The sequence below is a fragment of the Chroicocephalus ridibundus genome, chromosome 21 (assembly GCF_963924245.1).
Source record: "Chroicocephalus ridibundus chromosome 21, bChrRid1.1, whole genome shotgun sequence".
Taxonomy (NCBI): Eukaryota; Metazoa; Chordata; class Aves; order Charadriiformes; family Laridae; genus Chroicocephalus; species Chroicocephalus ridibundus.
In genome coordinates, this window is record NC_086304.1 from 4,629,161 (window position 1) to 4,642,631 (window position 13,471).

Sequence of the window (13,471 nt, forward strand, 5' to 3'; positions counted from 1 at the left end):
TCCCAGATGGAGAGACTTCTTTGGAGATGTGCTGCACAGTGATGGCAGTCAGGTGGACTCGCGCTGGCAACCTGATGACCACCTGGCCCTGATGCCCTGGGAAAGGCCAGCAGTTTCCCGGGGAAACATCCGGCTGCAACCAGAAAGCCAGAGCAATGAAGCGTGAGAGAGTGTTGGGGCCAAGACAACTGCCCACGTAGCTTGAAGCGTAGGCACCGGTGTGTCTGTGGGGTCTATTTCAGCTTGAAGATGAGGTGTGTGTGAGGAAGTGGACAGAAGCAGGAGGCCTCCTTCCCTGACCGACCTTTGCCAGGGCTGTCAGTATTATGGAGCAGAGGAGAACAGCGGTTACGAAACCACTCTAGTCAGGGCCTTGCAGAAACACATCCCTGCCCAGGGGCTCTGCAGGGCACCCCCCACCTCTCGCCTCCCACCCCCAAGACGGCGCAACACTGGACCGAAGGGAGAGCCCTGAGGTCAGTCTCCAACTTCACAGGAAGAAAGGAAAGAATTCCCTCTCGATTTCTGCTACAATACCTGCAAAATGCGATCGGGACTGCGGGGAGTGCAAAAGAACTCAATAAACCTCCAGAACCAGTCGTTTTTGCAGGTGTAGGTCTCCGAAGTTCTCTGCAGGTCAATGCTGGCACCTGCAGGGAAGGGAAAGCAGACGACTGCAAGAGGCCACAGACGAGGAGGGCTTGGTGCTCAGACACTATTTCTGACACCGCCGGCCAGCTGCGCTTCTGTCAGTCCTGTCCTCGTCCCAGGCTGGTGGGCTGCCCAGCTGCCCAGCCGCGCAGGGGAATGACAGCGGCCACGTGCCTGGTGACTGCTGCACTCCCAGCGCCAGCAGGAGAAGGTCTGAGGGTTCTGGGAGACAGACGGTGCCCATGTGAATGGCAGCAGACCCAAGCTGAGGGCTTGCTGCGTGGGCAGCCAAGGACAGCCCGGCCATCTCCTTTTCCAATGCTGAGGAGAGGAAGAGAGCCCCTCCGTCCGCACAGGAACACGTGCGGGGGCAGCGCCAGAGGCAGCGTGAGGATGCCGAGGGCAGGGTTGGGAGGGAGTCTGAGAGAGCTGCTCTGCCACAGCCTTGCCCTGGGACCCCCCAAGCATTTCAGCTCCCCCACTTTGGAGAGCAGCGCCTGGAGCGCAGGCGCCTTTGGGGAGGGCTGCAGACAAGCGCAGGGCAAGGAGACGGGGCTGCTTGTGTCCATACCAGAGCTTTGCAGGGCCCAGTCAGACATCTCCACGTAGGCTTCCAAAGCCCTCTCAGATGCTGCCTGCTTCATTTCCTCGACTTCCTGGGAACGCCATAAACAAACAGAGAAAAGGAGCACATCAACGTTCAGCGTGGCTACTAGCGCCCGGAGCGGCAAAGGGCCACTGTCAGAAAGGCAAGGCAAACCCTCTCCACGGAGCTGCAGGACTGAGGAACAGTGTCTGTGTCCACAGCCATGGCCACGGCCCCGAGGTGGGTTGATGAGGGTCCCCACACCCTCGTCCCCATCCTCCACACTCTCCAGGGCAGGTGGAAGGTGGACTCAAGCCCTGCCAGCGATGGCTGGCCCCCCGTGAGCGTGCCTGGGTCCCACCCCTGCCTGAGGAGCCCAGCCAGAGCAGCCAGAGGTGCTGGCGTGCCAAGGGAGTCCTGCGCTGCCTGAAGCGGCCGGTGAAAGTGGGGCCGGAGAAGGGCCTGTGCAGCCCAGGAGGCCCCTGGGGCAAAGGCTGGCTGACTGCAGTCAGCAGTCCCACACACCCACAGCCCCAAGGGCTTCTGCCCAGCCAAGCCTCCTTCCCCAACACGCCGCAGCACCTGCTTCACGCTGCTGATCTCTGCCCTCAGCCGAGCCACCTCCTCCAGCATTAGCTGCATCTTTTGAGTTTGCTGCGCCATTAAAACCGGGCAGTTCCTGCAGGAACCAGGAAAGCAGATGTTGTCAGAGAGCTGCCCACCCCACTGGGAGCCTCTGAGCTCAGCAAGGAGGAGAGACACGCGTGCGTTCCCTGCTTTGCCAGCGCTTCCCTTCCGCAGCAGCTGGCGCAAGAGGCAAAGGCAGGAAGGGCCGTGCGGGAGCCCCGGCTCTCAGGCAAATGGGTGCAGGGACACGAGGTCGTCTGACCCTTCTGCACAGACCCAATTCCAGCTCAGGAAACATCGCTTACCTCAGGGGCTTCAGGCCTGGCAGCGAGGTCCCGCAGTAAACAGCAGCTGCAATTCACATCAGCAAGAGACAGTTATTTTACCGGGGGTGCTGGCGATGCCTGCAGTGGCGTTGTCTGTCCCTGTTGCCTTGGGGCTGGGGCAGCAGGTGAGCTGAGGAGGCGGGGGACGTGGGGTGCAGGGAGAGGACACACCTCTGACCGGGGGCCATCAGCCCGGGCTTGAGCGGACTGCGCAGCCGTGATCTTCAGGTGTGCTCGGTGCCCCAGAGCTATTCCCCATTTCCCCTCACTGCCCCAGTGAGCACCGAGACCAGGCTGCTGGGCGAGGAGAGGTACCTCTCCATCGGTCCCCCTGCATGGCCCCTGCCCTCTGGGAATCCCCAGGTCAGGCTTGCAAAGAGCTACCCCCGTCTCTCGCAGAGGTGCCGACTAAGTGAGCCCTGTGGTCCGGTAGGCAGGGCAGCAGTGTGACTGGGAGGCTACCAGTCTTACTGGGAGCCCAGAAGGCAGTCCCACTCAAGGACTTGCCTGGGAAGCACTTGGGCCACGGGAGTTTCCGCACATACTGGCCCAAAAGGAAAGGTGGCGTCCAGCCCAGCCAGGCTGTCGCTCTCAGATGGTTGCTCATGAAAACTCACCAAGAGCCAGGGGGAGCAACAAGAAGACTTGCAAGAACGCCTTCTTCTGCAGGGCCATCTTTTGCCTGAAAAAGAGGGAGTCCTGGTGCTGTCATGATCCAAGCCTTGGACAAACCCCTTCACAGGCGGATTTCCCTTTTCAGGCCAAACAGACACCGTTTTGGAAGCCTGCTGCTGACAGAGAACTGACAGAGCAGCGTCCAGCAGGAACACAATTTCTGTCCACATCGTTCAGCGCTGCCGGCAGCTCTTCCCCAAAGGAAGGTCTCCAGGAAGATCATCCCAGGAAGCAAAGACGTCGAGCACACGAAGAGTGCTTTCCAGCAGTCTTTCTGGTGCGGACCTTGCTCTCCCTCTGGCTGAGGAAGCAGGCCTGTTCTCCCTTGCCATCACACACATCCCTCTTAGGGCAAGTGTTTTCCCGCAGAGCTGGGAAGCGCAGGAGCCTTGTCCGCCTTTCCTCCCAGAGGCCTCCACAGACCGGCGTGGTCTCTTGCCTGAGCTGGGGAAAACCCTTGCCCTGCGGAGGCTTGGCTCTGCACCCGAGCGTCTGGCTACGGGGCAGTTTGTCCTGCCGCAGCCAAAGCTTGGGGCTGCAGCAAATGGCTGCCGAGGGGCTTTGCTCTTGGCTCCCCTGAGAATGGCCACAGCACGAGCAGCGCCCAAGCTGAGGCGCCCCACTGGGAGCCCCGGGCTGCTGGCTGGGGAGCACCCTCTGCTCTGCCCTTTGCTGGCACCGGCCCTCAGACACCCCCGTTCTACCCCCCATCCGCAGCAGAAACATGTCGTACGTACGCGGCCAAGAGGCACATGCTCAGCAGATGTCTCCACAGAGAGACCAGGGCAACAGCCAGAAGGCAAGGAAGGCTGAAGACCGTCCCTGGGCAAAGAAACCAGAGAAAAGTTAAGCCTGCCCCTTGAGATCTCTTCTCTAGGATGCCCAGCCAGGCATATTTCAGCTCCGTGTGGGGAGGTGGGCACCGAGTCCCAGGCACGCCCTCCCCGGGGCAAAGAGCAGGGCAGCCTACACTGGACAAGGGGATGGAATGCACCCTCACTAAGTTTGCAGGTGACACCAAGTTGGGTGGGAGTGTCGACCTGCTTGAGGGTAGAAAGGCGTTGCAGAGGGATCTGGACAGGCTGGATCGATGGGCTGAAGGCCAATGGCATGAGGTTCAACAAGGCCAAGTGCCAGGTCCTGCACTTGGGTCACAACAACCCCATGCAGCACTACAGGCCTGGGGAGGAGTGGCTCGAAAGCTGCCCGGCAAAAAAGGACCTGGGGGTGTTGGTCGACAGACGGCTGACTATGAGCCAGCAGTGTGCCCAGGTGGCCAAGAAGGACAACAGCATCCTGGCCTGTATCAGGAGCAGTGTGGTGAGTACGACTAGGGCAGTGAACATTCCCCTGTACTCAGCACTGGTGAGGCCCCACCTCAAGTGCTGTGGCCAGTTTTGGGCCCCTCCCCACAAAAAAGACATTGAGGCACAGAGAAGGGCAACGGAGCCGCTGAGGGGTCTGGAGCACAAGTCTTGTGAGGGGCGGCTGAGGGAGCTGGGGCTGTTTAGCCTGGAGAAAAGGAGGCTGAGGGGAGACCTCGCTCTCTGCAACTCCCTGAAAGGAGGGTGTAGAGAGGTGGGGGTCGGTCTCTTCTCCCAAGTAACAGGCCATAGGACAAGAGGAAACGGCATCAAGTTGTGCCAAGGGAGGTTTAAACTGGACATTAGGAAAAATTTTTACACAGAAGGGGTTATTAAGCATTGGAACAGGCTGCTCAGGGGAGTGGTTGAGGCACCATCCCTGGAGGTGTTTAAAAGACGCGTAGACATAGTGCTTAGTGATGAATTTTGTCACAGTTAGGTTGATGGTTGGACTAGATGGTCTGAAAGGTCCCTTCCAACCTAGGCAATTCTATGATTCTACGATTCTCCTGCCACTTGTGACAACTGGCCCGAGCTCTGGCACAGCGCGGCTCTCCACGTTCACCCCGGAGGACTTTGGAGCAAGCAGCAGTGCTGAGCTTACTTGCGATTTCTGTGGCCTTGTCGCGCCCCTCGGCAGGCCCTTGAGCGGCTGAGCCGGCAGGTGAAGGGCGCATCACCAGCTCCACGCCAGCGCTCGGGTCCCTGTGGGAGGACAAAGACAAATGCCGGCTGCCCACCGTCCCCAGGCCGCGGGAGCTGAGGCGGGGAGGAGTAGCCTGAGCGGAGGCCCCTGCCAGAGGAAGGGCTGTCCCAGCAGCAGCGAGAGCGGGCAGCAGGGCTGGGGTCCCCCTCCTTTCCCCACCCTTTGCGGGACAGGCCTGCCCCGGGAGAAGAGGAGGCGAGCTGGCAGCAGCAGTCCCCCGCCCCGGGAAGCCCGCCCGGCAGCGCAGCCCCGTTCTCACCCTGCCGGCCGTTGGTTTCCCTTGGTCCCCAAGGAGCCTTTGGAGGCCCCTGGGCGTCTTGTCTGGGGGGCCTTTCTCCTCGCCATCTCGGGCAAAGGCAGGCTCCCCGCTGAGCCCCAGCAGCGTGTCCTGTCCCCAAAACCAGCTCCAGCAGCAGCCTCTCGCCGCAGCCAGCAGGAGCCTGTCCAGGGCCGCAGCCACAGGGCAACTGTGGGCTCCTGCCCCACACGCCACAGCGCTGTGCAGGCAGCCAGCTGTGACCTCACAGTGGTGTCACCTCTGACGTCATGCTGGGGCTGCCCAGGGCTGAGCAGGGCGGGGAGACCCTGTGCTCCTTCCTTCTCCTTGCGGGCTATTAATTGTTCAGCATAAATACATACGTTTTAAGTAGAATAAATGATTTAGGATTATCATTCGGTGTGATTTGTGCTGCTTGCTTAGCTCTACTTAGCATGAGGTGCTGGATTTGCTGAAACCTTTAGGCTGGAAAAGAATCCAATGAGATGTTAGAAGACACCAGACCAAAAATCATCACCATTGGCCCCCTCCTTGCTGTGCTTCTGGAAGTCTCCAGGGAATGTCCTGCAGTGATCTGCAGCTGTGAGCAGCCCTCAGCCACGCAGAACCCTCTCAGCAGCAGGACCTTGCCCCGCCGGGGGATGCTCCTTCCATGCAGAACTTCTCCCCACAGTGATGTGGTGGGCTTCCCAGGCAGGCTGAGAGCTGACCCTGGCAGGTGGCAGAGTCCCTGCCCCGGCACACAGACCCCTGGGGTGCAGGGAGCCTGCTCTGAAGGACAGCCCTGGGCACCCCTGGCTGCACACCCACCTTCACAGCTATTCAAAGTGCCTGACAAGAGCTCCCACATGTACAGATCCCGTAAGCTGTGGCTGTGCCAGCTTTAGGAGATGCCTCCAGCAACTCCGCCTGCAGTGCCCTGCACCCGCAGACTTACCCTGTCAAGGGCTGCAAAGATTTCTCCTCCAGTGAGCTCTCAGTCGTCCTCCCAATCCTGACACCTTCAAGCTCTCTCTCTGCCTTGCTCATCTCCCTGAGACACCCTGGCAGTGCCCTCAGCCCTGCTGCGCTTGGCAGAGGAGCTGCTCCTGGGCAGAGCTGTCTCTCTGCAGCGCTGCCCGCTTGCCGTGAGCTCCCTCCATCCCAGGAGCCCAGCCCAGCTCAGACGCAGAGGACCAGCCCAAGGAGTTTTAATGACCCCTCTGGTGGGTTCGAGGCCGAGTCCGTGAACCTCCGACGCTGCGAGGAAGTCGAAGGAACCTCTCAAGGAGTCAAAGTCGGGTTCAAACTCCAAAGTTTCTTGTGGTGTTGATGGGTCCCACTGAGGGACACCACTGAGGAATTGCCCCCAGGGTCCGGTTACAGCAGAAAACTGGAGGCAGCGATGGCAGGTCGGGAAAAGCAAGTTGAAGGTGACTCTGATGCTGGGTAAACGTGGATGTGTTTCATTAATGCAAAGGGCCAAGCCCTGACTCCATCGCCCAAAGGGCCAAGGCCTGACCCCCAGCCCCCAGGAAGGGAGATCCTCTCCCTCACTCCTTCCTCAGGGCTCTTCCTGGGACAGTGGGATGTGGAGATGTGCAATGCCAAGGGCAGGACTATGGTACGACACCTCCCAGGCTCCTGAGTATGGACAAGGAGGCAACGAGACCCCAGTGCTGGAAGGACTGGTTGTCTCAGAGGCATCAGTGGCAGAGACAACAGCCGTAGCCCAAGACATGAAGAGGTTGGCTCTGTTAGGGGACTTCCAGCTTTGCCACATCCCTCTATCTTCTCCACCACAGGCTGTCCTACGGTGTCCCATCACCTCTGCCTCTTTCCCTGCAGGCTGCAGTCATCCACCCGGCTGCCCCATCTTGCTGTCACCTTCCTTTGCTGAGATCTCTCCATCCTCCCTGGCTCTTCCTTGAAACACAAAGCCTTGGGCTGATCCAGACTCCTTCTGGGTGGCGTGTTGCACCACAGCACTGCCCTTGGAGTGACGTTTCTTTCTCCTCGTGGCCAGGCTGCACCTCCCCACCTGCATGTTGGGGAGTTCTTTCTTTCTCAGGCTGTTTTCCACTAGGAAGAAAAGCTCCGCCAGCTCTGAAAGCACCCTTCCAGCACGCTCAGGCTCCTCCTATACCGTCCCCAGTCTCCAAACCACTGAGCCCAGGGCTCTCAGCCTCTAGATACTGGTCAAGTGCTTGAGGCCTCCAAACCCTGTCTTGGGAGATCTCTGGGCTCTCTCCACAGTGTTTGCAGATGAAATCACAGTGGTCATAGGCCAAGAAAGATGGAGTGAGACTTTTTACCAGGGCCTGTAATAGCAGAACAAGGGGCAATGGCTTTACACTGGAAGAGGTTATATTTAGGTTGGCCATAAGGAAGAAATGCTTTATGATGAGCGTGGTGAGACCTTGGAACAGGTTGCCCAGAGCAGTTGTGGATGCCCCATCCCTGGACGTGTCCAAGGTCAGGAGCTTGGAGCAACCTGAACTAGTGAAAGACGTCCCTCCTCACGGCAGGGGGTTGGACTAGATGATCTTTTAGGTCCCTTCCAACCTGAACCATTCTATGATGCTTGGATTCTAATATGCCCAACTCCTCCTGCACAAGGCTGCAAACACCTACATACACCATATAGGGATGTGACCACTGACAAAAACCATCACTAAACCATGTCGCTAAGCACTACGTCTACCCGCCTAATTTTAAATACCTCCAGGGATGGTGATTCCACCACTTCCCTGGGCAGCCTGTTCCAATGCTTAATAACCCTTTCAGTGTAAAAAATTTTCCTGACGTCCAATCTAAACGTCCCCTGGTGCAACTTGATGCCGTTTCCTCTTCTCCTGCCTTCCTACCCTTGGGCAGGTCGACACTCACACCCAACTTGGTGTCATCTGTGAACTTACTGAGGGTGCACTCGATCCCATCGTCCAGATCATTGATAAAGATTTTAAAGCGAATCGGCCCCCGTACTGAGCCCTGGGGAACACCACTTGTGACCGGCCGCCCACTGGATTGAGCTCCATTCACCACCACTCATTGGGCCCGGCTGTCCCAGCAGTTTTTCACCCAGCGAAGCGTACGCCCATCCAAGCCATGGGCAGCCAATTTCTCCAGGAGAACGCTGTGGGAAACTGTGTCAAGAAGCTTTACTAAACTCCAGGTGAACAACATCCACAGCCTTTCCCTCATCCACTCAGCGGGTCACCTTGTTTTAGAAGGGGATCAGGATTGTCAAGCACGACCTGCCTCTCATGAACCCATGCTGACTGTGCCTGATCGCCTGGTTGTTCTTCATGTGCCACATAATGGCACTCAGGATGACCTGTTCCATAAACAGGATGATGTCTTCCAAGTTGCTCTTCCATGCGGATGATGTGGGAAGGGAGGTGCAATGACACGTGCAGAATGACAGCAGGACACCTCCCAGGCTCCCAGGTGGGGACGAGGAGGCCATCAGGCTCTTGTACTCCTTATAGGCATCAGTGGCAGAGGTGACAGTCACAGACACGGAGATTAAGACCTTGGATCTCTTGGGGGCTTTTCACATTTCAACAGCCCCACACTGTTGAAACCACCGCAGGCTGTCCTATTGTGTTCCACACCTGGGCATGTTCCCTGCAGGCTGCAGACATCTCCCCTGCTTCTCCACCTTGCTCCCGCCTGAGCAACTCACTAAGCTTTCTGAAGTCTCGCCATCCTTCGGGGATATGTCTTTAGACACAAAGCCACGGGCTGATCCACATTCTTTCTGGATGGCCGCCTTTTCCACAGCGCTGCCCTTGGAGTGACGTTTCTTTCTCCCGTTTCCTGTTTAAACCTCCCAAGCTACAAGTTCTGGCATTCTTTCTTTCTCGTGCGGTCTCCCATGAAGAAGAAAAGCCCCATCATCTCTGAAACCGTCCTTCGAGCAACCCCTGTCCTGCCCAGAGCCTCTCCACCATGGGGCCAAAGGGGCAAAGAAGCCCACATTCCTCAGCCTCCCCACGCAGCGCATGTGCACTATACTGTAGGAATGTGTCTGAGAGAAAATGGTCACGTGAGCCAGCCTCCCTACTATGAGAGATTAGATTAAGGGCAAAACAGGTGGTAGAAAATGGAATTAGGACATGGGAAAAACGGGAACTGAGAAGGTAGAAAACATGTTGTGCTAATGACTAAGTAATTTACTATGTGAATTCTTGTAACCAATCTGATCTGTGAATGAACTGCATGGACAGCGCGTGAAAAGAGACTGTAAGCCAATCATATAGCTGCCGCTAGCGCGTGCTCTTATTGCCTGTCTATATATACTCTGTGAAAACTTGAATAAAGGGAGAACGATCATACTCATATTGAGACTCCATCGTTACTCCGGGTCCGTCTCCCACTCCGACATCCTCCGACATCTGGTAGCAGAGGATGGTTCAGCGCGACTGAGTTCTCCGAGACTGCGGTAAGCAGCTAGAGGAGGGGAGTGGGAAACTTCGGCTGGGAGACGTGCTGCTTGGGCGCATCAGCGGGAGCAGACAATGGCGTGAGGTCGCTCCTCACCTCCCAGGCGCAGCTATGGAAACAGAAGCTGCGGCCACACTACTCGCTGGGATCCTCTCTAAGGGAGGGATTGAAACACCAGCGAAACTGTTGCTCAAACTGATTAAGCCGGGGCAGGAGATGGGGCAACAAGTAACAAAAGAAGAAGGGGCTATATTAAGACTTCTCCTGCATATCCTCTCTAAGAGAGGGGTGAAATACGATGAGCGTATGCTCCGAAGGTTGTTAACCTGGTGCAGAGAGAACGGATTTGCACCAGAGCCCCAGACAGCTTTTAAACCAGAAATATGGGAGGCTGTTGGGAAAAAACTGTGGGAAATGATAAGTAAAGGAGACAAAGACGCATCACCGTTAGCGACGACGTGGTGGTTGGTGTTATCGACCTTACAAGATATGAACGCGGAGCGAGCCACAGCAGCCGGGGCTTTTGCAGCATTACAACCCATGGGAGGGGGATCGAACAGGCCAGGTCCGAAGGTCCGGGACGATCCCCTGCTGATCCCCTCTGCTCCACCTGAGGCCGATGGAGGAGGCAGAATGTCAGCAGAGAAGGACAGAGCCGGAGCTGTTTGCTCCTGACATTGCCCGCCTCGCCCCCTCCCCTCCCCAGTCGTCTCCCTGAGATAGAAGTGCTGGTTTTGTATGTCTGCTGTGTAAGTGTGTGTGGGCGCCAGCTTATACCTGCTGATCAGCATGTGTGCTACTGTTTGCTTTTTGTTGTGTGCAGTGTCGTTAGGTGACTCCACTTGAGCAAGTGTTCTGCCCGGTGTGGTACTGTTTTCGTATGCATCTAGGGCTGACACTCCATCAAGTGAAGAAGTTTGTATATACACAGTGTTTAGACGTAAGGCGAGCGCACCCCAGGTAGATACACCAGGATGGGCTGTAGAACCGATGGAAGTCCTGAAATATTGGGGGAGTTTTCATGAGCCGACACGTTTACACTCTCGGGAACGGCTTGCCCATGCAGGGCGTATCGCTGGTTGTTTGTTGTTTGTCTATAAGGTCATGGTTGATTGGGAAAAGGAGTCGAGCCAAAATCTATAGGATGCTCTGTATGAAAATGAGAAACTTAAGGAAAAATGAGAAACTGAGCTCTTGTTGCAAAGGCAGACTTTTATGTCAGTCGTAAGTGATGGGAAAAAAAAAAAAAGAAAAAAAAAAAAAAAAAAAGAAACCAAACAGGAACAATTAGATGGGAAATGTGCCACGTTAGCACAAAAGTATGCCATACACATTACGAGAAAGCATCAGAAAAAGAGAAATAGGACACCTGGTTCAAAGCAGTACCATAGAGATATGTTTTTGGTTTTTTCCTATGTGTCTATGTTATTGCATGCCTTAGTAGATTGCTCTGTGTTATACCCTGCGAGACTAAAATGAACCCAGCAGAAGCGGTCTCTTGAGCAAGGGGGTGGAATATGGGAAAGCAACGGAAAATCGGCGAGGAGGACTGTAAATACACTCAAGGGACTCGCACCTGGGTGCTGGAAAACACAGATATCACACCAATTGTTATTCAGTCTCGGGTGCTGGCAAGAAAAACATTTGGATGACATAAGCCTGTAATGGACTCACAGACACCTTATCCAGCTGCTTGGGAATCTTGGCCTGTTGTGGAAGAAGATCAAAGCACAGCACCAGCAAGAACAGGGAGTCTGCATGCGCTCTTGCTAATAAGGACTCTTTTGCTGCCAAGGATTCGTGATAACAAGGACTCTCTTGCTGCCAAGGATAAGTTTAACAATGCTACTAGTACAGCTATTTCTGAGTTATCGCTAGATGTAGATAGTATTCGATATGCGATGTTGCAAAACAGAACTGCTACTGATTTTTTGCTTTCAGCTCACAGACATGGTTGTCAAGATTTTAAAGGACTGTACTGTATGAATCTAAGTGACCACTCCACATCCATCCATGCCCAGCTGCAGGAACTGCACCGACCGAACCAGCAACTTGTGGAGACCACGGGGTGAAATCTCTTTGCTGGATGGACTTGGGGGTGGGGTTGGTTGAAGCAAATTATACTCATTGCCTGTGTGGAAGGAATTTGTCTGTTATGTTTAGTACGCTGTTTGCCGTGTTTAATAAGCATTATACGATCAGCTGTAAATGCCGCTTTGCATCGTATCCTTGTACGAGTTGTAGAATATGTTGCTCTAAAAACTATGTGTGTATCCATGAGAACCTGACCTTCACAGAAGAAGATAACAAGAAGGGATTACAACAATGTAGTCACGTATCAGACAGCTGCTGTTAGCAAAGCTGGATCATGAGTTTGGTGAGACTCGCTGCATACACTGGCCACGTGTGCAGCGACTCTGGCCTGTACTTTTCTACTCGATCCAGCGCAGGAGAGTCTGGTGGGACTCGCTGTGTGCACTGGCCATGCATGCAGCGACTCTAGCCTGTACTTCTCCACTCAATCCAGTGCAGGATATAAGGAGGCTGTCTCGGGTCAGAGAGGGGGAGAGAGACATGAGCACACTTTGAAGGTACAGGGGATGCCCTGAAGCACTGTGTCTGCCCCCCCCCCCGCCCCCCCCGTAAGTTTTATGTTCATTAACCCCAACAGCTCCGAAGGCATCACAGCATGTTGAAAGATAAGATATAGTCTACTACTGCTGCAAGACACATTGAACACCTTCCTACAAGAATTTCAACTTTATGCCCTGATAGGACAGTGGGATGATGCAAAGAGCCTGACTGCATTAGAGTGGGTATTTTTGTCACATACCTTTTCAAAACCAGTAACTATGATGATCGAAATGTTGCCACGATTGTTTTTCCAGGGTCGCTCGTGCTGTCAGCAACCGCAATGTATTTGAAATATTACAAAAGGATTTCTCGTGGGTAAATCCAAAGAAATTGGCTTTCTGGGCTAAATTTAGGAATCTGGGTATTTATTGCCTTAGCAGGGTTCTTTTTGATTCTGTTTTTAATTGTGTTTAGTATATAACCTGCTAAGAGCGTCACAACAAGGATAACATGTCCAAATTAAAAGCGGTCAAAAATGGTTTCGATGATTGGTCAAACTCATGGGGTATAACGGGATGGTTATCAGACTTACTAAAGCAAGGGCTCATGCTACTGTTGGTTATATTATTATTGATTATGGTAGCCTCATGTGTTCTCCGCAAAGTGACTGACATGATAGAAAATGCCATGCATAAGGTCTGGCTGGCTCAAGAAGAAAAAGGGGGGATTGTAGGAATGTGTCTGAGAGAAAATGGTCACGTGAGCCAGCCTCCCTACTGTGAGAGATTGGATTAAGGGCAAAACAGGTGGTAGAAAATGGAATTAGGACATGGGAAAAACGGGAACTGAGAAGGTAGAAAACATGTTGTGCTAATGACTAAGCAATTTACTATGTGAATTCTTGTAACCAATCTGATCTGTGAATGAACTGCATGGACAGCGCGTGAAAAGAGACTGTAAGCCAATCATATAGCTGCCGCTAGCGCGTGCTCTTATTGCCTGTCTATATATACTCTGTGAAAACTTGAATAAAGGGAGAACGATCATACTCATATTGAGACTCCATCGTTACTCCGGGTCCGTCTCCCACTCCGACATCCTCCGACACTATACGCTGAACCACAGCTGGGCAGACCTCCTCTGGGCACTCTCCAGTTCCTCCCCACTCCTCCAAAATGGGGAGCTGCACACAGGGGGACACTTTTCTTTGGGGGGCCACTCCAGTTCCCAGCACCTTCTCCTCAGGACCACTGCTCA

General features: G+C 54.7%; 1 long non-coding RNA gene across 1 annotated transcript; it reads left to right on the forward strand.

Annotated features, from left to right (window-relative positions):
• The first annotated feature begins 9,417 nt into the window (after nucleotides 1-9,417).
• Nucleotides 9,418-13,262, forward strand: LOC134526035 (uncharacterized). The gene is made up of 2 exons (XR_010073877.1): nucleotides 9,418-9,638; nucleotides 11,582-13,262. It is a non-coding gene; the product is annotated as an uncharacterized LOC134526035 (long non-coding RNA).
• Nucleotides 13,263-13,471: the final 209 nt, after the last annotated feature.